Source organism: Schistocerca americana, chromosome 1 (assembly GCF_021461395.2).
Source record: "Schistocerca americana isolate TAMUIC-IGC-003095 chromosome 1, iqSchAmer2.1, whole genome shotgun sequence".
Lineage (NCBI taxonomy): Eukaryota > Metazoa > Arthropoda > Insecta > Orthoptera > Acrididae > Schistocerca > Schistocerca americana.
In genome coordinates, this window is record NC_060119.1 from 419,478,871 (window position 1) to 419,506,310 (window position 27,440).

Here is a 27,440-nt window from a genome sequence, read left to right on the forward strand (position 1 = left end):
TGGCGACTGTCTTTTGGGACAGAAAAGGTGTGATTTTTGTGGATTTCCTGGAAAGAGGCACTACAATAAACTCTCAAAGGTATTGCCAAACTCTGCACAACCTCAGAAGGGCAATACAAAACAAGCACAGGGGAAAGTTGGGCTCAAAGATCTTGCTGATTCACAACAATGCCCAGGCCCACACGGCAAATGCCACTCGTGAAGTTCTCGAATATTTTAAGTGGGAGTTGTTTCCTCATCCGCCATACAGTTCTGACCTGGCACCGAGCAAATTCCACTTATTCCCAGCAATGAAGAAGTGGTTGGCTATGCAGCATTTTGATGGCGACGCACAGCTTCAGGAAGAGGTAACCACGTGGTTGAAGGCGCAGGAGGCCGAATTTTACGACGAAGGAATTTCCAAGCTCGTCCATCGCTACGATAAGTGCCTTAATTTAAGTGGCAACTATGTAGAAAAGTAGTATTTAAGTGTGGCTTTCATCTGTATACATTAAAAAAATTTCCAATACTTTATTTATTTTTAATTCCAAAACGTAATGTACTTTGTAGGTAGCCCTCGTACATAAAAAAGCAGTTTTTTTATTTTTTGGTGGAATTAATTATTTATTGTTTATAACATCATTCTTAACAGCAACTTTTAATATGATCTGTATACATATATCCAAGGTGCATGGGAAAATTAAAATTGTTACAGAATATCTGACATATGTTTCCAGGATATTTCCTATGTGCTACTTTAATAACAAATTCTAAATAAATTATAACCACAAATATGATTTACTATTGTTAAAGAAAGTTTTACAAAACCTGTAATGTATAAAACCTTTGTAGTAATAATAAAGAATAGGGCAATCAGTAAATACATATCAAGAATCACACACTTTCTTCCTCCGGAGAAGCTCTGCAATCATTACATGTGACAACATTGTGGCAATGTTGCTTGCAAACAAATCTTTTGCAGCTATTGCAAGTGACAGTAGTTTTATTATTTTTTTTACCACCACAAAGATGTCACCTCCCACACCTTCTTACAGTCTCATCTGATTGGCGGGAATTGATTGATGTTGTTGTTGTTGTGGTCTTCAGTCCTGAGACTGGTTTGATGCAGCTCTCCATGCCATACAGTAAAGCTGCATGCCCTTGCTTTCAGCCGTTCGCAGTACCAGAACAGCAAGGCCATTTTGGTTAATGTTACAAGGTCAGATCAGTCAATCATCCAGACTGTTGCCCCTGCAACTACTGAAAAGGCTGCTGCCCCTATTCAGGAACCACACGTTTTTCTGGCCTCTCAACAGATACCCCTCCGTTGTGGTTGCACCTATGGTACGGCTATCTGTATCATTGAGGCACGCAAGCCTCCCCACCAACGGCAAGGTCCATGGTTCATGGGGGGGAATGAGGTGACAGAAATCCTTGAATATCTTGTGGTAGAGTAGAGAGCTGAGCCCTTTCTTTCAAAAGGCAGTCCATCAGAGCCAAGGCCAGGTTTGTTAGGTAGGTTCTTCTTCTGAATCTTTTCTCTGGATTGTTTGCAAAAAACAAGACCTGGAAATGTATCCCAGCAATATCCAGATAACGAAAAAACAAATCTAATGGCCATCTTCTTGTGGTCCTCTGTGTAGAGTAGGATGTACACATATAATCCACAGTATCGACTCCACCTTTTGTTGCATTGTAGTCCAAATTTATAACAGACTTGCCTGTAGCGGTGTCGATTTCAGCAGTTTCATGCACTGACGACAGGGAAAGAACAGCCTTGTTCCTTTTTGTTTGGCACGAAACAAGACAGAAGTCATCTTAAAATCCGAAATGACAATTTCCAATTTTTCGCGATGTGTTGGGCAAAAATTCCGGAGGAATTTCATTCTTGTTCTTTTTCGATGCCCCAATGAACGTTAGCCCATTTTCTAAAAGATGCTGGGCTACAGGGTAGTAGTTGTCCGTAATTACATTCCTGTGAGTTCCCTTGATTGGCTCAACCAATCTCTTCACAATATCCATTGGCTGGTTAGATGCAACATATGGTCCAGGATTATGTATGCCGCAGTATACTTCAAAATTAAAAGTATAAAATGTCTTGCTATCGCACAATACATACAACTTCAATCCATACTTAGCGGGCGCTATTGGGTATGTACTGAACAAAACCACATCGTCCGCGAAATGAGACAAGCATTTCGTCTATGGTTGTGAACTCCCCCGGACTGTAATTATTTCTGCAGTTCTTCAGAAATGCTGAATGGAGATTGCGGATGGCAGCAAGTTTTTTTTTTCTTGTAGAAGTATCGTCAAATCTGAGTGACCGTAGCAAGAACAGAAAACGCTTGTAGCTAAATGCAGCCCTTAGAATAATCATTCCTGATCCATTTTATGCCCACAGTTTTAATACATTTGTGCGTCCTTCTTTTTGTACAGCAGTGAGAAACAGTGCTCCTAAAAGAGCCGTTATTTCAGAAGCAGAAGTAGTTTTGCAATCTCTAGCCCTTGAGTAATTCATGGATGATCTCTTGTTATTTATGTACTTGTTTGTGTTTGCAACGACATAATCAATTATCTCAGGATCAAACAATTTGAGAAAACTTTCAATTTCAGTTTTAGCTTCTCTGCCATTGCATTTCGGGCCAGGTAGGACTTTTATTATATTCTTACATTTTGGTTTCCCTGGTAGTGCTAACGGATTATTTATCCACAACGTTTCTTGGTCCTTACCAATACAAAAATGGCAGTCATCATGTGGTATTCCTTTCACTTCATTCCCGTCAACGCATGACTGCTCAGATTCGCTGGAATGATATGCAGTTTCAATTATTTATGCTTCCTCATCGCTGTCAGAGAAATATGCGTAATCTTCTTCGTCACATGATTGCAGAAGAAGACGCACAATTTCTTCTGGTGTTAGTCCTTTCCTTTGTGCGGACCTGGGAGACAATAAAATAATTCTAATACCAAAGCAATGTTAATAAGTAAATCATCATTCACCCACAGAGTTGTAAAACAAAGCTTCTAATCATCAAAACATTCGACAGTGGTACGGCTACATGTACTTACATTACCAGGCGCGTGCGGTACGCAGTGCCGTCTCGGTGCAGTCGTCCACTTCACAGGTCAGTCACAGCTGTTATGGTAGGTATAATGACGGCGCAGTAATGCAGTTTGGCGCGTGACTAAACAATCGAATCACATCTAACACCACTGTTGTGTGCTCAACGAAAGCAAAATTGGCGGCACTGTATGCCGCCACGCGCCCGCCGCAGGGTTAGTATTAGTTACCTCTCGGTGTTCTCCTGTCCTAGTGATAAGACGGCTTGTGTAATTTTAAAGGGAATAAATGAAATTTAATCACAATTCTGTTTATCTAGGCCACGGGGAATGACAGTACTTAGAACGTACGTGCCTCTATACCGATCGTACGTCCGCATACAACTGCGGGTGTACCAACATAACTATACTTATGACCCATTTCCTTTACGGTATTAATGATTAATTTGAACCACTCACTCGCGAATGTACGTGCCCTCTTGTTTTGTGGAGTCAGTCGGGCGTATTCTCTAATAACGTTACTCGTAATATCCAGTGGCTTAGTTCCCACAATTGATCTTTGCCTGTGTAGCAGCGGAGCTTCACGCGAAATACTTATTACGCGACCACCATAACAACTCTCATTTCAAAATTATGACACCGGCTGACTAAGCTTCCAATGATTTAAGAGGGAGGGTACAAGTTCTCTGATACATATTTAATGAGTCCATAAATCAAGGTACCGTCCTTAATAGACTCAAATATGCAACTGTGAAACCACAGTCCAAAAAAAGGTGATAAAGCTGATGTTTCCAACCACCCGCCAGTTTCATTGTTAACAAGTCTCTCTAAAATCCTAGAGAAACTAATATTCAAGAAAATCATGGATCATCCTAATAAAAATAAAATGCTTAATAAAAATCAGTTTGGATTCGAAAAGGGTACTTCAACTGAAAACGCTATTTCCTCATTTGTCAACCAACTCCTCAAATCCATACACAATAAAATCTGTCTAAAACATTCGACTGTGTAGATCACAAAATTTTACAGCTGAGCACTATGGATTAAACGGTAAAGTAAGGATGCAACTCGAATCATATCTAAACGATAGAAGTCAGCAGGTAGTACTGAACAATTCTGCTATGGCACCTGCCTGCTCTGCTTAGGCACAGTAAACTGTGGAGTGCCAGAGGGCTCGGTGCTGGGTCCATTACTCTTCCTCATCTTTATCAATCATCTGCCATGCTTCATGACGTAAAAAAGCACAGTTCACCCTGTTTGCTGATAACACAGCCATTATGTTTGACAAAACACCCAATTGCAGTCTAGAGAACACTGCTACCACTTTATTCGAAGAAACTCTAGATTAGTTCACTTCAAATGGCAGTGAAAAAACGTACGCGAAAACCGAGTTCTGAGAAAAACGTAGAAAATAATGAGTCTTTATGTATTCAGTGCAAAAAAAGTATCGTTGTTCGGCCTGGAAAAAGTTACGGCTGCGAAGTTAAAGCAAAAAACGCAAACTAAATCATTACAAGATCAAAATCTACTGAAAAAAAACTGTGGGAAATGTGAATTCAGTGATATTCATATGCAAACGTTGCGACGACTTCCTTTCCATTTTTACTCAAAAAAAGGTACCTAAAGGGACTGTAGCCTTATTGGAGAAACAGCTGCAAAATCTTGGTTGTAAAACTCAACAAACAGAGCATCGACTCAACCTCAAAGAAATACAGGCTACGAGCAGTATAAACAAAAGAAGAGCCGCAAAAATACAAAAGTGTGTGCAAATAGCTATGATGTCAAAAAGTGATTCTACAAACAATGTCACTCAGAAACATATGAGTCCAGACAATAATTATAAACAACAGCAGTGCCCTGTAAATTTTTCGCGTATGTCGCATCGTAAACAAAGGAATGTGATCAAAAAATCAGTCTATTGGCTTCAAGAGCGCAAAAAAGAACGAAGAGGCTTAATTTTTGGCTTTAATCATGGATGTCAGAGAGCAGAAAAAGTACCAGGTACACAAACTAACGCAAGTGTCCAGGCGTTTGTCAAGCCAGTAGCAGGCGTTGAAGAAGTGACGAAAACAGTGGTGAAATCGTGTGAAAATCTTGACTCAAAAGACTGTGTCGTAATTTGTGCAGGTGCAAATGATGATGCCAGAGATAGAGGTAGTGGACTCATCAATGTTCTTGAAAGTGTGCTCACCAATTAGACAACATAAATGTTCTTGTTGTTGTGGTCTTCAGTCCAGAGACTAGTTTGATGCAGCTCTCCATGATACTCTATCCTGTGCAAGCTTCTTCATCTCCCAGTACCTACTGCAACCAACTTCCTTCTGAATCTGTTTAGTGTATTCATTTCTTGGTCTCCCACTACGATTTTTGCCCTCCACGCTGCTCTCCAATACTAAATTGGTGATCCCTTGATGCCTCAGAATATGTCCTACCAACCGAACCCTTGTTCTAGTCAAGTTGTGCCACAAATTTCTCTTCTCCCCAATTCTAGTCATTACCTCCTCATTAGTTATGTGATCTACCCATCTAATCTTCAGCATTCTTCTGTAGCACCACATTTCGAAAGCTTCTATTCTCTTCTTCTCTAAACTATTTATCGTCCACGTTTCACTTCCATACATGGCTACACTCCATGCAAATACGTTTCGAAACGACTTCCTGACACTTAAATCAATACTCAATGTTAACAAATTTCTCTTCTTCAGAAACGCTTTCCTTGCCATTGCCAGTCTACATTTTATATCCTCTCTACTTCGACCATCATCAGTTATTTTGCTCCCCAAATAACAAAAATCATTTACTACTTTAAGCGTCTCATTTCTTAATCTAATTTCCTCAGCATCACCCGATTTAATTCGACTATATTCAATCATCTTAGTTTTGCTTTTGTTGATTTTCATCTTATATCTTCCTTTCAAGACGCTGTCCATTCCGTTCAGCTGCTCTTCCAGGTCCTTTGCTGTCTCTGACAGAATTACAATGTTTTATTTCTTCTCCATGGATTTTAATTCCTACTCCGATTTTTTTCTTTTGTTTCCTTTACTACTTGCTCAATATACAGATTGAATAACATCGGGGATAGGCTACAACCCTGTCTCACTCCTTTCCCAACTACTGCTTCCTTTCCATGCCCCTAGATTCTTATAACTGCCATCTGGTTTCTGTACAAATTGTAAATAGCCTTTCGCTTCCTGTATTTTACCCCTGCCACCTTCAGAATTTGAAAGAGAGTATTCCAGTCAACGTTGTCAAAAGCTTTCTTCAAGTCTACAAATGCTAGAAACGTAGGTTTGCCTTTCCTTAACCTATTTTGTAAGATAAGTCGTAGGGTCAGTATTGCCTCACGTGTTCCAACATTTCTACGGAATCCAAACCGATCTTCTCCTAGGAGGGTTCTACCAGATTTTCGATTCGTCTGCAAAGAATTCGCGTTACATTTCATCGATCTCTTCGTCATCTGCGGAGCTAGTGGGCACATAAACTTGTACTACTGGGGTAGGCGTGGGCTTCGTATCTATCTTGGCCACAATAATGCGTTCACAATGCTGTTTGTAGTAGGTTACCTGCATTCCTATTTGTTTATTCATTATTAAACCTACTCCTGCATTATCCCTGTTTGATTTTGTGTTTATAACCAAATGTATGATGAGATAAAAGAAATTTTTCAGTTAGTGAAGGGAGACGAAAATTTAATAGTGATGGGTCACTGGAATTCGATAGTAGGAAAAGGTAACGTAGTAGGTGAATATAGATTGGGAGTAAGAAAAGAAAAGAGGAAGCCGCCTAGTAGAATTTTGCACAGAGCATAACTTAATCGTAGCTAACACGTGGTTCAAGAATCATGAAAGAAGGTTGTATACATAGAAGAAGCCTGGAGATACTAGAAGGTATCGGATAGATTATATAATGGTAAGACAGAGATTCAGGAACCAGGTTCTATACTGTAAGACATTTCCAGGAGATGATGTGGGCTCTGACCATTGGTTATGAACTTTAGCTTGAAACTGAAGAAACTGCAAAAATGTGGGAATTTAAGGAGATGGGACCTCGATAAACTGACTAACCAGAGGTTGTACAGAGTTTCAGGGAGAGAATAAGGGAACAATTGACTGGAATTGGGAAAGAAATACAGTGTAAGTAGAATGGGTAGCTTTGAGGGATGAAGAAGTGAAGGCAGCAGAGGATCAAGTAGGTAAGACGAGGGCTAGTAGAAATCCTTGGGTAACAGAAGAAATATTGAATTTAATTGATGAAAGGAAAAAATATAAAAATGCAGTAAATGAAGCAGGCAAAAAGAAATACAAACGTCTCAAAAATGAGGTCGACAGGACGTGCAAAATGGCTAAGCAGTGATAGCTAGAGGACAAACGTAAGGATGTAGAGGCGCCTATCACTAGGGGTAAGATAGATACTGTCTACAGGAAAATTAAAGAGGCCTTTGGAGAAAAGAGAACCACTTACATGAATATCAAGAGCTCAGAGGGTAACCGAGTTCTAAGCAAAGAATGGAAATGTTCTTGAGGGCAATATTATAGAAATGGAAGAGGATGTAGATGAAGATGAAATGGGAGATACGAGACTGCATGAAGAACAAGGCCCCGGGAGTAGACAACATTCCATTAGAACTACTGATAGCCTTGGGAGAGCTAGCCCTGACAAAACTCTACCATCTGATGAGCAAGATGTGTGAGACAGGCGACATGGCCTTAGACTTCAAGAAGAATATAATAATTCCAATCCCAAAGAAAGCAGGTGTTAACAGATGTGAAAAGTACCGAACTATCAGTTTAATAAGTCACGGCTGCAAAATACTAAGCGAATTCTTTACAGACGAATGGAAAAACTGGTAGATGCCGACCTCAGGGAAGATCAGTTTGGATTCCGTAGAAATATTGGAACACATGAAGCAATACTGACCCTACAACTTATCTTAGAAGATAGATTAAGGAAAGGCAAACCTACGTTTCTAGCATTTGTAGACTTAGAGAAAGTTTTTGAGAATGTTGACTGGAATACTCTCTTTCAAATTCTGAAGGTGGTAGGGGAAAATACAGGGAGCGAAAGGCTATTTACAATTTGTACAGAAACCAGGTGGCTGTTATAAGAGTCGAGGGACATGTAAGGGAAGCAGTGGTTGGGAAGGGAGTCAGACAGGGTTGCAGCCTATCCCCAATGTTAATCAATCTGTATATTGAGCAAGCAGTAAAGGAAACAAGAAAAATCAGGAGTAGGTATTAAAATCCATGGAGAAGAAATAAAAACTTTGAGGTTCGCCGATGACATTGTAATTCTTTCAGAGACAGCAAAGGACCTAGAAGAGCAGTTGAACAGAATGGACAGCAAGACACATACTCTCTCCTTTATTAGACATATGCAATTCATCCTTATCATGTGGTGTCTTCCCACAGCAACTGAAAATGGCAAAAGTAATAGCCCTATATAAAAAAATGTGATCAGCAATGTATGGACAACCATAGGCCTGAGTCACTTCTGTCAGGGTTTTCGAAAATTATTGAAAAAATGTTCCTTTCGCAACTAACTACATACTTCAACAAGAGTAATATTATTTCTGGATGTCAGCATGGCTTCAGATCACAGCAATCAACTGAAACAGCCACTTTAAACCTGATAAACCATGTCTTAAACGAAGTGGACAACCACTAAAAAACCTCAGCTTCATTCTTGGACCTAACAAAAACTTTTGATGTGATTGATCATTCTGTGCTCGTGAGAGAGCTTGAATGTTGGTGTAAGAGGTGTGCCAATTCAGTGGATTAAATCATATTTGGAATATCGCTCTCAGGTAACTGAAATTAAGTACATGGAAGGAAATGAACTCCAGGTACAACTTTCAGAACCATGTGGACTAAGTCATGGTGTTCCTCAGGGCTCTATTTTAGTCCTCTTTCTTTTTTTGGTATATATTAATGATTTCCCATCACCCATTATGTACTCATAACCAGTGCTCTTTTCAGTTGACACCTGCCTATTCATTGAAAGAAATAAAGAAGAAACTCTTACTGTATATGCAAAAGATACACTACTGGCCATTAAAATTGCTACACCACGAAGATGACATGCTCCAGACGCGAAATTTAACCGACAGGAAGAAGATTCTGTGATATGCAAATGATTATCTTTTCAGAGCATTCACACAAGGTTGGCGCCGGTGGCGACACCTACAACGTGCTGACATGAGGAAAGCTTACAACCGATTTCTCATACACAAACAGCAGTTGACCAGTGTTGCCTGGTGAAACGTTGTTGTGATGCCTCGTGTAAGGAGGAGAAATGCGTACCATCACGTTTCCGACTTTGATAAAGTTCGGATTGTAGCCTATCGCGATTGCGGTTTATCGTATCGCGACATTGCTGCTCGCGTTGGTCGATATCCAATGACTGTTAGCAGAATATGCAATCAGTGGGTTCAGGAGGGTAATACGGGACGCCGTGCTGGATCCCAACGGCCTCGTATCACTAGCAGTCGAGATGACATGTATCTTATCCGCATGGCTCTAACGGATCGTGCAGTCACGTCTCGATCCCTGAGTCAACAGATGGGGACGTTTGCAAGACAACAACCATCTGCACGAACAGTTCGACGACGTTTACAGCAGCATGGACTATCAGCTCGGAGACCACAGCTGCGGTTACCCTTGACGTTACATCACAGACAGGAGTGCCTACGATGGTGTACGCAATGACGAACCTGGGTGCACGAATGGCGAAACGTCATTTTTTCGGATGAATCCAGGTTCTGTTTACAGCATCATGATGGTCGCACCCTGCATTCGATCCCTGCGAAACCCTACATTTCAGCAGGATAATGCACGACCGCATGTTGCAGGTCCTGTACGGGCCTTTCTGGATACAGAAAACGTTCGACTGCTGCCCTGGCCAGCACATTCCCCAGGTCTCTCACCAATTGAAAACGTCTGGTCAATGGTGGGCGAGCAACTGGCTCGTCACAATACGCCAGTCACAACTCTTGATGAACTGTGGTATCATGTTGAAGCTGCCTGGGCAGCTGTGCCTGTAGACGTCATCCAAGCTCTGTTTGACTCAATGCCCAGGCGGATCAAGGCCGTTATTACTGCGAGAGGTGGTTGTTCTGGGTACTGATTTCTCAGGATCTATACACTCAAATTGCGTGAAAATGTAATCACATGTCAGTTCTAGTATAATATATTCGTCCAATGAATACCCCTCTATCATCTGCATTTCTTCTTGGTGTAGCAATTTTAATGGCCGGTAGTGTAATTGCAGTCATACCAGTTCCAGCTGCTTCAATGATGGGGTGATAATACAGTTTGCTTGAAGAAATAGTTGGACATCAACAACAAATTTAAAGCATTTAACAACTGAGGAATTCACCATTTCGGCTTGAGAACTACATAGAGACCCAAACAAGACTTGGGAACCTGTTAGATACGAACATTCCGGCTTGGGAACCTGCTAGACTCCCACTTTCTGGCTTCGGAACCTTCAGTAAAGAAACCCACCCATGGCTGACCTCGCATGGCTATGGGGTGTGGCCCCTTGGCGATGGGGCTACCAGTCACTGAGCATGGCAGTGGCATAGCCACATGGACCAACGCAAGGATTTTTCTCGAATTACAAAAAAAAATATCAGTAATTTAGGCGCAATTTTTGCACCTTACCCAAAGAGACACCAAAATGAATAAGTTTTTCTAGTAGAAAGAAATGTGTTCTGTTGAAGTGTGTTAATGAATGTAATGTGGTAGGTGTCAATTTTCAGACACATGACTTTGAACATGGGTATTTTGATACATTCATGTTTTTTAGTAAATTAATAGGATGGTAGCACAGTAATGAAACACACAAGCCAGGGCCAAATTTGTGATATAGTGGACACCCAGACAGACAGTAGTTTGGCGAAAGACCAGGTCCATAGCGCAGCTTCTCTACTGCTTATGCTTCGTTAAAGTAAAAGACAAATTTCTCGCGACATGATTTGTTACTCAGTTTGAGCCGAGATTATGCCAAATGCATTGCTTTCTGAACTCTACTTTCATCATTTGTGTGTGGAGCACAAAAAGTTTTACCACTATACCCAGAAGCAAGAGTCTAGCTCTTTTGCATTAGGAACACTGGAATGCCAAACTTGAAGATTTCTTCGCGACTTTTCGGTCTCGGTAGAAGTGTTCTTTACAAAAGTGGCTCTAGCACCTCAACCAAGTTACAGGTGAGCTTGAAACTTTGCATAAGTTCATGTAGGGCTCTCAGGTACATACTGTACAAAATTAATCAAAATTGAAGATGATTAGGCTGGGAGCCCTAGGACACTTCACGTGGAATGACCCTGTGGCAAAGTGGTCGGGTACTAATCTTCTAGGCTGCTTGGGGACTGAGTGGGCAGATGACATCTTAATATGATGGACTGTATTGTGCAATACTTTCCTTATCTCGCCGCCACCTTCCTGTTTGTTCTCTCGTATAACTGAACTGCAGCACAGATGGTGTTCATAGCACCTCAACCTTTAGAACCTGTTATGACTTCCCCATACATTATAATTTGCAGTCGACTGAAATTCATCTGTGGTTTTTGCTGACTAATAAAATGTTTTCCTAACATGGGCTCCACCACACATGTCAGCACAAATCTCCACTTGCACTTCTTGCTGAAACCCAGATCCACTTCCACTTCGCAATTGCAACAAATCGTTATTGGTTAACTGTTGGTTGCTGTAAGATGAATATATGCAGCAGTCATTGATTCCTGTCTTGTCCAACTGGTAACCTGTTTATGTCTAACTCTGACTTCGTTAGACAGTAACGCTTCGCATTTCTGTGTCTTACGTACAACTGTCACAACAACATAAGCAAGCCTGGTTGGCTTTCTGTGCATACAGGTGATTTGTCGATAATTAATGGACCATGGTTGAACACAGTGTCCTGCTGAGCTTTGCTCACATGACTGTTCACGTGTGTCGCTTTCTTCTTGAATTTGACACTCTTGCCACTGAGACCATTTGGGTACGCTCAAGGGGACATGCACCTTATGGCCCACTCAATAAAACGTTCGTGATGCTAACACACTTTAGGTTTTTGCTTTGCTTGTGCCATTTGCTCACTTGTTTGATTTTTTTGAAACAATTTCTTCCTAAATTCTTCATTCTGTCTGGGTGGAGGCCTTTTGTCCACTGTCACTGTCGATACTTCTTTTGCAGCGCATCTGTTTGGCTTTACATACAGCTAAAATGCTTGCTAATGCTTGTTTGCTGCTCCTTTCGAATTGCAGTTGCTTTTCCTGAGTCGACTTCGTCAGCTACTTTCCTCACTATCAATGCACTTGCTTGGTCTATTGTCGAATACACTTTGTCCTACAGTGATTATAGAGTTGATGTCAGTTCTTTCACAGGTCATTACAGCTGCCTTCACTGTTACAGGTACTTCTGCGAAACATACATGCCTCGGGGCTGCATCAGACATTTCCTCATCTCCTATGACTCCTCTTAAGTGCTGCAAGAACTCTGAAGGCGTTTCTATCACCAATATGTTGTGTAATGTTATACCTGCTGTATGCACTGTGCCAATGATTTGCACAATCCAATGATTTGCACAATCGGCCGATTAGTGCCTCTCTCAAGTGCAAACATTGTCGTTCTTGAGGAGGCTTCAATATAATATCTGAAGCTATTGCAACTGCTCTAGCATCGTAACTGATCACTGTTTCCGCCAACTCCAGGCGATCTTTGGTTACCTTGTTCTGTGCAAATGCTAAATTCCGCATCACGAACCAACTCTCCTTTTTCTGACGGCAACTTCGGTATTTGTACCTTCATTAAGATTTAACTCATCCTTGTCATACAAATTGTTTGCCAAATTTACAGCTACCTTTGCCACTTGCAGAGACAATTCTTCTGGATTTCAGTTACAGCTTGGAGTTCATCGATTTGTTTTTGAAAGTCTTCTTGCAGCTGTAACAGTTGCATTTCCACCTGAATTCATCTGATGTATTCTCAGCGTCACCAATTTGTAGAATCCTCCATTTTACCCTACGTTAATGAAGCAATGAATCAACATCTCTGAATTCAGCATATCTTATTATGCATGATTAATTAACATAACAGTCACGTCGCGAATAAACACAAAATTGTCAAAACTACAATGTCAAAGAGTAAACGTAATACACTAATGTGCGTCTGCTATCCAAAGCACAATACAAATACACTCTGCTTATTATTCTGAAGTTGTTGATTCCTGCAACATAAAGATTAAGCTTGCCATATCAAAAAGACTTATCTCCTCATGGATTTTAAGGACAAAATCAGTAAAAATAGAAAAAAAACATTGTTACAAATGCAAGGTGTTGACTTAAGCGTCCAATTCAAAAGAGCTGCCAGGAAAATATTGTAGTTACCAAATTACACTGTAGAAGGCACGAACATAAAAAAGTGACAACTCTACTCTCAATGAAATGATTATCATACTCTGAAAGTGTCGACTACTAGTGTCTTTACCCTAGAACTGGCCGTGAAAATGACACAGAATACAAAAAGTGTTATCCTTTCTGTGTAGGCCTACCTGTACCAGTACAGTTTCAGTATATCAATTTCCAAACATCATAGATAATTTTCACCCCACTTTATTCTCAGAAAGTTAGGTCTAGTAAATGCCAGCAATTCTTGAAAATTACAAATCATGTTTATAGTAGAGCATACTTTCCTCTTACTTGACTGAGGGCTAGCCCATGTGGACAGGATTGCAGCATAACATGTTACAGCAACGCGGTCTGAGGTGCCTTGTCACGATCTGTGCGGCAGCCCCCGTCGGAGGTTCAAGTCCTCCGTTGGGCATGGGTGTGTGTGTGTTGTCCATAGCGTAAGTTAGTTTAAATTAGATTAAGTAGTTTGTAGGCTTAGGGATTGATGACCTCAGCAGTTTGGTCCCATAAGACCTTACCGCAAATTTCCAATTTTGACGTGCTACAGTATAGCAATCCAGCCAGGCACCCATTCTCATGCTGACCCTAGGCCTACTTGTTGACAACAACAAATTCGAAGCAGTTCTTCAGTCAAACCAGAATCAGCAAACCACAGGACGTTGAGAAAGGCAAGACAGAAACGGAAGACCTATCGCTAAGATAAAAAAGAGAATAATATGCCTGATATATTGAATGAGGTGAGTGGAAACAAAAGAAAGAAGCAGTTATTTCCATCATGTACATGATCTAAGAGCTATTCTCCAAACCTGCTTCACAATCGTAGTACCAAATAAAATACTAATCTTCTTTGTGTGGTCTTGAAATTTCACTGCTATTTCATAGTCTTGCTTCTTTAGTGAGTAACTAGTAAGGCTTCTTCATTTACTTATTCACTCTCGAGGATTCTCCATAGGCCATCTAAGGTCTTTTGTCTCGCCTAGTATTGTAATTAATAAGGGAATTTAACATTCCTGTGTGAACATAAACGGTAAGACAATGAAGATTCAGTTTTTCAATGGTGTGTACACACTTCAATTTAGATATTCATTTGTTAGCTCATGTTCTGTGGATTCAGTATACAAGAGAACTGCATGGATATGAAATGAGTTGTAACTATACATGAGAACAGGAAGCCTGTTAATGTAGTATGCTATGATTGTAATGCAGTATCAATGAGTCACTGTTGGAATCAGCCAAGTCATACAAATACCTGGGTATTTGTAGGGATATGAAATGGAAGGCTCACATAGGTTCAGTCATGGACAAAGCTGGTGGTAGATTTTGGATTATTGGTAGAATACTGGGGACGTGCAATCAGTCTATAAAAGAGACTGCTCACAAATCACTCCTGTGAACTGTTCTAGAATATTGCACCTGTGTCTGGGGCCCATACCAGATAGAACTAACAGGTGATATTGAACATACGCAGAGAAGGGCAGCGCAAATGGTCACACATTTGTTTAATCCATAGGAGAGTGTCAGAGACATACTGAAGGAACTGAACTGGAAGAATCTTGGAGATAGGTGTGAACTATCCCGAGAAAGCCTGTTAAGAAAGTTTCAAGAACCGGCTTTAAATGTTTACTCTAGGAATATACTACAACCCCTTATGTATTACTCACACAGGGATTATGAGGACAAGTTTACAATAATTACTGCACACACAGAGGCATTCAAACAAGCATTCTTCCCATGCTCCATACAGGAATAGAACAAGAAGAAACCCTAGTAACTTGTACATTGGAATGTATCCTCTGCTATGCACTTCACAGTGGTTTGTAAAGTATAGTTGTGGATACAAATTGTAATAGGCCATATGTGTATAGGAACAAAATATGCTAATAATTACAAGCTTAGGTATTTCCTACAGTGAAACAGAGGTATAAAATAATCATATAATAAATTACATTATTCCACGAGCTATAAATTTGCTATAACTGAAGTACAATAGCCAACTTACGCTGTCAGAATTTTGAGAGTCTGTTTGTTTTGTAGTTCATAAATCGATTGCAAGACAAAGGTAGATTTCAATTTTTCACACTTATGCTATATGTTCTTCTTCTAAATTGCAATTTCGCTGCATTTATGTGAAAGCAATGTGCTAAAATATATATCTATATCTACATTCTTTGTGAACCATTGTGAAGTGGATAGCAGAGGATACATCTAATTTACCAGTTACTATGGTTTCTTCAAATTACGTTCAAGTATGGAATGTAGAAAAATGATTCTTTAAATGGCTCTGTGTGTGCTGTAACTATTCTGATCTTATTCTCATGATCACTATGTGTATGATATGCAAGGAGTTGTAGCATATTCATCATTTAAAGCTGGTTCTTGAAACTTCATTAGTAGACTTTCACAGGATAGTTTATGGCTATCTTCATGAATATGCCAGCGCAGTTCCTTCAGTATCTCTGTGACAGTCTCTACAGATCAAACAAACCTGTGACCATTCATGCTGACCTTCTCTGTATATATTCAACACCCCCTATTATAACAACGAAAATAATCAGTTTTTGACAATACAATGTAATTTGATAGATAAAAAAATCTACTCACCAAGAAGTGGCAGGAGACCACACATATTAAGAAAGACTCCTCTCCTTGCCATCCTGTCTGGTAAGTCTCCCCTGACCTGGGGTTCTAGGCGACTTTTCAGAGCTCTACCACTATTTCTAAATCTCTCCAGTCTTTTTCCTTCAACCCTCTTCCTTCCCCTTCAACCATTCTGCCAGAATAAGGATCCAAAAACTTGAATACATAAAACCCTTTTTTTATACATGTTTTCTACTCCCACTGCTTGGTGACCAGATTAATTATCTATCCAGTTACAATACCCAAACAATGGAAAATGCTGAACATAATGGGAAACACGACATTATTTCAATGACTGCTTCACAGCCGTCCCACCAACACCAGCTTTGATGAACTCTCCCTGCAATATATTCTATGTTTCCATAACTATCCTACACTCAAGCTTCGTTAGTGATTGTCCTCACCCATCTAGCCTGTTCCCTGTTCCCACTCCAGCAATACACAATCCTCTATTCCACCAACACACCCAGTCTTTTTACTTCTCTCTTTTTCCACTACCCCCCCACCCCCCCCACCTCTCCCCTGCCCACTGTCTAATTTCCCAACTGTACCTACCTGCACTACCCTCTTTTCACCTCATTCCTGCATGCTCCCCAGTAGCACTTCACCGTCCCCCACTCCTACCCAGCTATCCCTCCCCCTCCCCACTCCAGCTTCATCCTTACCCCCACCCAGTTGCCTCTCCCATCATGCACTGCTGCTGCTATTGCTCAGAGTGTGGCTGCAGCTGCCAGAGGCTGTTGTGTGTGTGTGTGTATTTTTGACAAAGGCCTTGTTGGCCGAAAGCTTATTTTGTGACAGTCTTTTTGTTGTACCTATCTGTTCTCAGGATCTACGCTATTTGGTGAGTAGCAACTACCCTCTTTATAATTTTGTTACGATTACAATACCTCCTACTAGTCCTATTTGGTATGGGTTCAACACACTTGAGCAATTTTCTGGAACCAGTTGCACAAGTGATTTGTAAGAATTTTCCTTTGTACACTGATTGCACTTCCCCAGCATTCTACCAATAAACTGAAGTCTACCATCTGCTTCACCCACGACTGAGCCCATGTGATCGATCCATTTCATGTCCCTATGAAGTGGCACACCCATATATCTGTATGGACTGGCTGATTCTAGTGGTGACTCATTGCTATTATGGTCATAGGATACTACCATTTTTTCATTTTGTTAATATACAATGTGATCAGCAAGGGTCCCAACACACTTCCCCAGGGCACACCTGAAGTTACTTTACATCTGATGATGGCTCTCCTGCCAAGATCACATGCTGCATCCTTTCTTCCAAAAAGTCCTCAATTCTGTCACAAATTTCACTTTATAGCCCATATGATCATACTTTTGGCAGAAAGCATCAGTGTAGTACCGAGTCAAATGATTTTTGGAAATCAAGAAATACTGTATCTGTGTTACTGCCTTGATCCACAAATTTCAATATGTCAAGTAAGAAGAAAGTGAGTTGGGTTTCACGTGATCGATGTTTTCGGAATCCATACTGGCTGGCATGGAGGAGTTCATTCTGTTTGAGATACCACATTATCTTTGAGGTCAGAATATGTTCTAAGATCCTAGAACAAATCAATGTCAAGGATATTAGATGGTAGGTTTGTGGATTACTTCTACTACCCTTCTTGTAGTTATTTGAGGGATCTATGACATAATAGTTAGCAGTGGGTATAAATCAGCTGCAAATTCAGTATAAAATCTCAGAGCTGGAGATTCCATTGGGTCCAGGAGCTTTGTTCAATTTTGACAGTTTCAGCTGTTTCTCAACACCATTCAGACTAAAACTTAGCCTATCTCACTCATGTTTTCATTGGTATGAGGGTTACTTCAGACAATTTGCCTGGATTTTCCTTTGAAAGAAATATTTGAAAACCGAATTAAGCATTTAAACTATTGCTTTACTTCCGATAATTTCAGTTCCTGTCTCATTTTTTAGGGACTGGACACTAACTTTGGAGCCACTAACAGCCTTTACATACAACTAGAATGTCTTTGGGTTTTGTGAAAGATCATTTGATAATATTCTGCTACGTTAGTTACTGAAGGCATCACGCACTGCTCCCTTGACAACCAATTGTGTTTTATTCGTCATCTCTCTGTCTATAGCCCTACGCTTTGTTTTACAACTATTGTGCAGGAAATTCTGTTTCTATTAGGAGTTTCTTCACAGTGACTGTCGCGCGGGATTAGCCGAGCGGTCTCGGGGCGCTGCAGTCGTGGACTGTGCGGCTCGTCCCGGCGGAGGTTCGAGTCCTCACTCGGGCATGGGTGTGTGTGTTTGTCCTTAGGATAATTTAGGTTAAGTAGTGTGTAAGCTTAGGGACTGATGATCTTAGCAGTTAAGTCCCATAAGATTTCACACACATTTGAACATTTCACAGTGACTGTGTACCGTGGAGGTTCTCTCCCATTATGAATCATTCTACCAGGACCATATATATTCAGTGCATTGTCAACTATTCTTTTAAACTTGAGCCGTAGTTCCTCTACAGGATCCTACCCCGTGCTGTAAGTTTCAGGTTCCTCACTGAGATGTGACACTCCTGATATTATATATAGCTTACAGAACATAAATATCTTTCTGCTTGTTTTAGTTGTCCTTTATACTTTAGTAATCACTGCTGCCATAACTGCGTCATGCTCACTGATACTAGTTTTGATGTGGACATCCTCAAAGACGTAAGGTCTGTTTGTTGCCATTACATGAAATATATTTCCATAATGACTAGTGTTCTGAACTATCTGTTCTAGGTAGTTTTCAAAAAAGCCATTTAATAAAGTATCACGGGATGTCTTAGCACGCCTACCACTAACAAAACTGTAATTTTTCTGATTGTTGGATGATTAAAGTCCTCTTCTGATAGTTACAGTATGATTGGAGAACTTAAGTACAAGTGAACTGAGGTTTCCCATAAACTTTCAGTTGCATCAGGAGACACGTCTAGTGTGCGATAGAAGCATCCAGTTACCTTTTTATGCCCACCCCTGATACTGAGTCTTACCCAAACAGACTCACATGCAGCTTCTATTTCTATCTTGGTGGATTCGAGTTTCTTGTCCACTGTTTAAAATACACTATTTTCTCCAAGAATGTCACTGCTATCAGTTTCAGGTTTCAACTAGCTTCCTGTACCAAAGTATTCTGTGAGCTTTGCTGCTTTTCATATGCACTTCAGACTTTGGCACTTCATCGTGAATTCTTTGGCAGTTAACCTTTACGATTTTAGTACTCTTACCTGTAGGAAGCATTTCTTTTGATCTTACACTGATACTTTTGGGTTTCCCAAGGTTACTGTTATCTGGATTGGATGGAGAGTCCCTAATCTGAAAAACCCTTGTGTAACCTACACCCCACACATAGTCAGCAGCAGTGTATAGTGTGATGTGTAGCACATACGTGAACCATTTAGAGGTACCCTACAGTTCTCAACCCTATGGTGTAAGCTCAGGAAGTCACAGCCTAGCTTGTCACAGAACCTTTGAAGTCTCTGCTTCAGCACTTCCACTTGACTCAGAACCAAAGGGCCAACATAAATTCTAGAGACATTGCTGCAAATTGTAAGCTTCACTGCAACTTCATATGCAATACTGGTTTTCTCAACCATCTCTACCAGTCGCTGGAATGACCCAAGTATGACATCAGACCCCAACATGCATCACAATCTGCAGCTGGTTGCACCCTATTCCCTCAATGTCTGCTGGAATAGCCTTTTTAGCTTGTTGAATGAGGTCCCCAGGGATACACACTGAGTGCAGCTGGTGCCCTTTCCTGTCCTTTGCTGCCATCTCCGTAAGGGGTGTTGGAAATTGTGTGGACGATTAATAGACCTCTACCCTTTTGTGTTTGCCTCCTCTTAACAATGGACAAAACAGATGACATGAGTCGCACTACCTCAGCTTCAATTTCAGTAAAAGACAGCAACTTAAACTTGTTGGTTAAGGAGATCGATACAACATACTGAGTCCTCCATGGTCCCTTTCCACTATCTGCGGATGACTAGCTCTACCATTGAAACGCCATTTGTAGTCAAGTGACGAGTAATGACAGATCCAGTACTTTCTGCAGAGGAGACAGGATTCACAGGAGTGGATAGTACTTGAGGTACCTTTCGTACCAATACCCTAGGTACATGATTCTTGGGATCTCTTCCAACATGACGACTTGTAGCAGTTGCCAATCATTTTTATAATAGTTGGAGCGGTTTCCAGCTGCTTATTAATGTCAACCAACTCATTCTGTGTTCCAGAATAGCATTCAAGTGAGGCTTCATTTTAACTGGTGGAATGTATTACAGGACAGTGAACAAATAACTTTAAATCAAGGCCGCTGATTGTCTTTTAATCTGTTGACTAAAAAATTGCTAACACACATTTCTATTAAGGCAACATAAAAACCTGTGGTAAAAATTAATAGTTTCCCAAAACTTTTTGAGGTTAATTATAGTTGTTAGAAAACTGGAAAACAAAGTTAATTTACAATTAATGTTGATAATATGTAGGGCTGCACCTCTTTAAGGGTAAACTAGGTGTAAAACAATATGTTTGTTAGAATATCTGCAACAGTAACTAAATCACAAACGCCAGTTTATCACAGATTACTCGTAGATTATGTACAGGACAGTGGTAGCTTCGGAAAATTCTCAGAAATACGAGGTAATTCTGAAGTGATGTGTTCTTTGCCAGTAACTGTGAACTACCGACGCTCATTTGCTATGAAATAAGTTATGTATACAAATCAGTGTTGCCAACATGTGATCAATTTTCCTGTCAAAATCCGTCAAAATAAAAATATCTCCATATTTTCTTGCAAAAATAAAGAAAAAATAAAACTTATTTTAAAACATTACACTCATTACTTTATTTACGCATCGCGCAAAAATTTAAAGATGCGCCAAAATCAGATACCTCCTACTTTCTTACAACTAAAAAGACGAAATTAAAATTTATTTTAAACGTTATACTCATACCTAGTTTACAAGACTGGCAAACATTTAAAAATCCGCCGACCTCGGCCAAAATATAAAATATATATTATTATATAACGTCATCACATTTTAATGGAACAGTGACAAACAAATTTAAATGTGCTCCATTAAATTTCGGGCGTGCAGTCACATACATTCAGTTCTACTTCTAATATTTCGGGTGGATAACGACTAGTCATCCTCAGAATGAGCAGACAGACAGATGGCTGGACAGTATACGGCCGAAATATTACATAGATCTTGAACACATTTCGTAATGATGTGGAACATGTCACATTAACATAAGTTTTCTTTACACAAAATAATAAATTTTTTATTTTTATTTATTTATGTAATTTTTTTTTTCAGTTACTACTTCATATGTAAGAATTCATCTATTGTGTAGACGGAGTTGTCATTCAGAAATTATTTAAATCTACTTTTACATGTTGGTTGGCTATCTATCAGACTTTTACTATTTGGCAAATGACAAAAGATTTTTATGGCAGCATAATTCACCCTATTCTGTGCCAAAGTGAGATTTAATCCTGAATAGTGAATATCATCTTTTCTTCTAGAGTTGTAGCTATGCACTTCGCTGTTATTTTTGTATTGGGATGGGTCATTAATGATAAATTTCATAAGTGAATATACGTATTGCGAAGGTACTGTGAATATCCCGAGTTCCTTAAATAAATGTCTGCAAGGTGATCTTGGGTGGGCTCCAGCTATTATTCTGATTACTCGCTTTTGTGAAATGAATACTTTCTCTCTTAATGACGAATTGCCACAAAATATGGTGCCATATGAAAGCAGTGAATGAAAATAGGCATAGTAGGCTAATTTACTGATATATTTATCACCAAAATTTGCAATAACCCTACTAGCATAAATAGCTGAACCTGATCGTTTCAGCAGATCATCGATGCATTTCTCATCAATGCACACTCCCAGAAATTTTGAGTATTCTGCCTTAGCAACAGACTTCTGTTCATAGTCTATATATATGAACGATGTTCTACCATTTACTGTACAGAGTTGTATAAACTGTTTTTTCTCAAGAGATGTGGGCCAGATCTTGCAGGAAAAATTAGGTGGCAGGTACCAGGTCACAAGTATTTTCAGGCCAAGTACAGGTCTTAGACAAGTGGGGATGTAGGATCATTGTGCAAGGGTTTTACAAGGCAGGATCATGTTGTGGTAGCGGGTGGAGCAGGAAACAGTATTGATAGGGATCAAGGCTACAATATTGTGACCTGATAAAAATTGCATCTGAAACGAACCATAAAAATGTTGGCTTGGGTCCTGCTTTCATGCAGTATGACCGGCCCCAATTGAACAGCTCTGTCAAGAGGGTCAACATGGAGCTAGATCAGCTGCTTCGGATGGCTACTTTGTCAGGCATAGGTTTGGTTCCTGTTGATGGTATTGGCAGGAGCGACTTTACAAGACATGGCCTGCATCTCAGTAGGAAAGGGAAGGGTAAACTGGCTGGGAAGATAGCAAAATCTTTAATGGGGTGGCACTGAAACTCATGGGAGTACTTTTTTAGGCTAATATCAGTGTCCAATCATCCTACATTGATTGAAATTAAGCTTAATGAGAAGTTCAAACAGGCAGGTATCAGAGATGTGAAAATATCATAAGATTCTCATAACAGTACAGTGAAAAATAATGTTAGTATGTCACAAGATTCACATAAAATCACACTGAAGAATAATATTAATGTGTTGCATGAGAATAACAGGGAATTAAAAAACAAAGTAAATGAGCTTCTTGTTTGTTTAGAAGATTTAGACACTATGGAGAGACGAGGAGTATCCATATATGTTAAAATCAGTCATTGTGTGAAAAATACAGAAATTAAAAAAAATTGCATAGAGCAACATATATGTAGGCAGCCGCAAAATGCGCGGTAAGTTCTGCGCTGCCTCGCTCCTTCCACAGTCCAAACGAATACACATCACTCGTTGCAAAGGAAGGGCGGCTGAAATTAAAGTACATACATGACTGGTAAAAGTGGACTGTATTTGTAGACTACACTGAGAAACACAGTTGCAGAAGCGTGCGCGCTGATTGGCGGTCACGGGCTGTCTCCCCTTGTCCCGGCCACTTCGGCAGTGCATTGTCTGGACGGGAGATCAGAAAAAAATCCTTACCTGCAGCAAGCGTCCGGTCGACGCTGCACCCTAGTGGCATGTTGCACCATACAGAACAGTCCGCCCTCCTAATTTATATAACTTACACTACATACAGATAATCACTTGCAGCACAAATAACACAAACAAACTAGAAAATAAAATGATTGAAGAAGTTGCCCACTGTAAACAAAAGAAACACTTCGGTTACTAATTTGATAGTGATGCGCACTAGAGACTATGTTTCCTGTGGAACAACGTAGATCTTCGACAGTGGTCGTTTATACGTTCCCGTTGCTGTGCGCACTGAAACAATTCGTACCACACCACCAGGACCAGGGTGTGTACCGACAATGACCCCAGACCGCCACACGAGGGGTGGCAAATTGTCTTCCTTCAGTAGAACCAACGTACTTGGCTGTAGATTGTCTTTTGTTGATGACTATTAAGTTCTCTGTTGTAGTTGTGATAGGTAATCCCTTCACCACCGTTTCCAGATGTGCTGTTTGCACTGCTGGATGAGCTGCCATCTTGAACCTGGATGATGGCTCTGAAATAAAGCCTGGCTCTGGGATAGCTGTTTAGGGTTCACCAATAAGAAAATGGCATGGGGTAAGGTACGAGAATTCACCTAGGTTGTCAGGAGGCTTGCTAACAGCAGCTGAGATCCTGCATGCAACAAACGAAGATGCTCGCTCATGACTATTAGTTTAGTGACATGACGCTCAGGAAGATGAATCATGGGGTGCTTCTGACTGTAAGAATCTTTTGATTGTTCCAATCTGCCGCCCACCCTTAACAACTGTTCCTCGTCCAGAAAGGGATGAAGTGAGTTCAGGTTGTCTTTCTTGGGGATTGGTTGGCCATGTTGTAGTTCTTCAATTACCTTGTAATAAACTTGCTGTTGCACCATGTGAATAAATGCCATCGATGCTGTGTGAAGTTCTCTTGCTGTTAGGTTTCCACTATGCCTCTCGGTGGGTTGCCAACTAAGATTGTTTATACCTCTCACATTAAGTGTGGAATGTCAAGGTCTGAAGAAACTGACAAGTTATAGCTTTTCTGGAATATTACGTTAATAATAAGCTTCTAAAATTTATCAGTAAAATGAAAAAGCTGCCGCTAATAAAAGTAATCTAAAGCTGCTCTTAAAGGTATACAGTTCTATTAATGTAGAATGCTGAAACATTGAAACGAACATACACACTTCAGTAGACATCTGAACTCATTCCTATGGTATTTCTATTAAAGTTATTTTTTGGTTTTGCAACTGCAAAAGATTATTTCTTGTTACTTTATAAATCAAATCAAATAACCAAGTCAAATAACATTCTCTTGATGTGGTCATTTTTATTTAAAATTGCATAGTATTCTGCAAGATGCATGTGAAGTGCAGGTACGATAATCACTAAAACTTGCAGCAGTGTTACTGTTACTTTAATGAAATCCTTGTGTGCCAGGTCAAAATGTGGATAATTAACATATAGTTGTTTATAAACAGTCTTCATTGTTATTTCTTCGAGGTTAGCTCCTTCCAAAATTCTTTGACATACGGCTTTATTTCTTCATCTGTAGATGGTGCCTTTGTCTTTTTTGGGAGGGGTTCTTCTTCAGATGAAGACCCATCATCACTCTTACGAGAGGATTTACGTTTTTTAGCTGAAGATTTCTTCTCAGACTTTTTGGTTGAAGTCTTTTTAGCATTAGCCTTCTTCGATGTCTTTTTTAGATTCGCTTCTGCGAGCTTCCTTTTATTTTGACTTGGATTCTGGATCATCACTGCTAGTTTCTTTATCAAGTTCATCTTCCACATCTTCCTTATCCCTTTACTTTTCTTTGTCTGTTGCTTTATTTTCTGATTTCGGAAGGTCGTTTTTTCTCAATCCATGTTGTCTTCGCCATCCCATGAATCTTCCCTTAAGCTCTTTCTATGCGCATTAGCCCTCTTTAAACGCGGTGTTCGCTTCTCTGTTCCATTTTCCGATTCTGAATATCTCTTGTTGTTGGTCTTTTCGGCTGTAGAGCGCTTTGGTCTGTTGTCAGGAACAGGCGCTCCAGAGCTTTTGGGCCCTAACAAAAATGTTAAAATTCTCTGTACAAGTTCATCACATTTTCCTTTTTTTCTCAGTGTCTAAAATACAACAAATTGTTTTCAAGACGCTCACTTCCATCATTCTCAGAATGTGTTTCTTCTTTTCATACTGGTCTGACCATTTGCCAAAATCAAACCAACAGAATTTCTGTATGTTGTTTCCCACAAGAGTGACGTTCCCAACTCTGTTGAACAGAACTCTGTGAAGCTGTTTTAGAGCATCAGCCTTGAATTTCTTGAGAAATGCGTCAGTTCTTGGTATTTCACCCAAGGGTGTTCCTTTGCCCTTTGGTATTTCCATTGCCTCCGTTTCTTTAAGCTCATTGAATTCTTCTGTGAATCTTTTCATCTTCCTTCTCTCTCTTACACCTGATATTTCCAGGGTTTGATCCAGCAATGGAACTGTCTCCTGTCCCGACTTGCCGTTTTCTCCGTCAACATCCTCGTCATCCTCACCACCATCTTCTTCTTCACTTCCTTCTTTTTTGTGCACAGAAGCAGACTGGTATTGCGAGCAAGGAATGACAGTACTCTTCGAACATTGGACGTAACTGAAAGAGGAGGTATCTTTCCTGACACAATCCAACCAAATGATGTTTCCTGTATGGTTGGGTGGTTATCTCTTTTCATTTGACCAGGCTGCAGTGCATCAAAGAAGATCGATGCTCCAAGCAGAAGGTCAATCTCACCAGGTTTGTCAAATGATGGGTCTGCTAACCTTAGATGCTTAGGAAGCTGCCAGGTGGAGGTTTCAAGAGATGTTGTTGGCAGTGGCCCTGTTATACGTAGCAGTAATGCACAGACAGCATGTGTGCCATAGTCAGAAACTCTTAAGGAAATGTACACACTGCAGACGTGCGACGATTCTACCGTTTGAACGTCACTGATTCCACTTATTGGTATCGGATGCCGACTGAGCTGTAGTCCCATCCAATCTGCTAAGCTCCTAGACATAAAGTAAATTTGTGAGGTACTGTCAATAAATGCCCTGCATTTGTACAACTTCCCATCTTTGTCGGCGATGTTTACAAGTGCAGTAGATAACAATACTTCCGCACGTTGGTGGTCTCCTTTCACTGTGCATTATGTTTGATGTTGTTGTACACCCGTTTCTTGGTTTCTACTGCCACTACTACTGGCTTGTTCCTTGTGCAATAATGTGTTGTGGTGCCTGTTACAAATGCGGCAGTTGCCGGCACGGCATTCCTTCTACCTATGATTCGCGCCCAGACAGTTGAAACAAAGCTTTTGTCTGTTCACGAAGTCTATTCTGCTGTCAGTGTCGCTTTCTTTGAACTTAGGACACCTACTTAGCTTATGCTTTGAGTTGAAGAACGCACAGTCGGGAGGAGTCGCGAGAAATGTACGTCGAGAACTGTACTCTTCTGCTTTAGTATGCTTCGCGGCCGGCTGCTGGGACTGGGGCAGCATTTTGTCAGGATGAATGAGCTCTAACGTCTGACAGATGGCTTCTAGAAATGCCACCAGATCTTTAAGACGCGGAAATGTGGTGTCAGCTGTTTTACATTCCCACTGTTTCCTCAGAGTCACCATAATATGATCCAACAAAATGTGCGAGAGCAGTATTTCATGCAATGGAATGCCGACCTGCATTACCTCAATCGCGTTCAGATTTCTCATTACCTGGTAATTAACATTCGTAAGTCCTTAGCAGATTCAACTCTGACGTTGGACAGATTTAGAAGTTCCTTTACGTGTAAATCAACAATTAACTTGGGATTATTATACCTTTGAACGATCAGATCCCATGCAATCTTAAAGTTACTTTCTGTAACCGGTAAGTTTTCAACCAGCTTACGAGATGCACCAGACACACATGACAATAAATAATAATATCGCTGGACGTCAGTTAAGGCTTCATTGCTAATAAGTAATGCCTTAAAGGTATCCAGGAAGTGCATGAATTCTGCTAAGTTACCATTGAATTTTGGTAATGAAATTGCTGGTAGCTTTATTTCACGTGCACTGCACGAACTTGCAGACTTAGGTGGTGACACAATATTTGAATGGAGCAGTGTCGCTATGCTTGATTCTGCAGGGTGAAAAGTTCTTGAACCGACAAACTCTGGGAGGTTGTAGGGGACATCAAAACAAATATTTTACCCTAATGTCATTTTTTCCTATGAGGA

General features: G+C 40.3%; 1 pseudogene; it reads right to left on the reverse strand.

Annotated features, from left to right (window-relative positions):
* Positions 1 to 24,505: 24,505 nt before the first annotated feature.
* LOC124556136 overlaps positions 24,506 to 27,440 on the reverse strand; it is a 63,793-nt pseudogene continuing 60,858 nt past the window's right edge.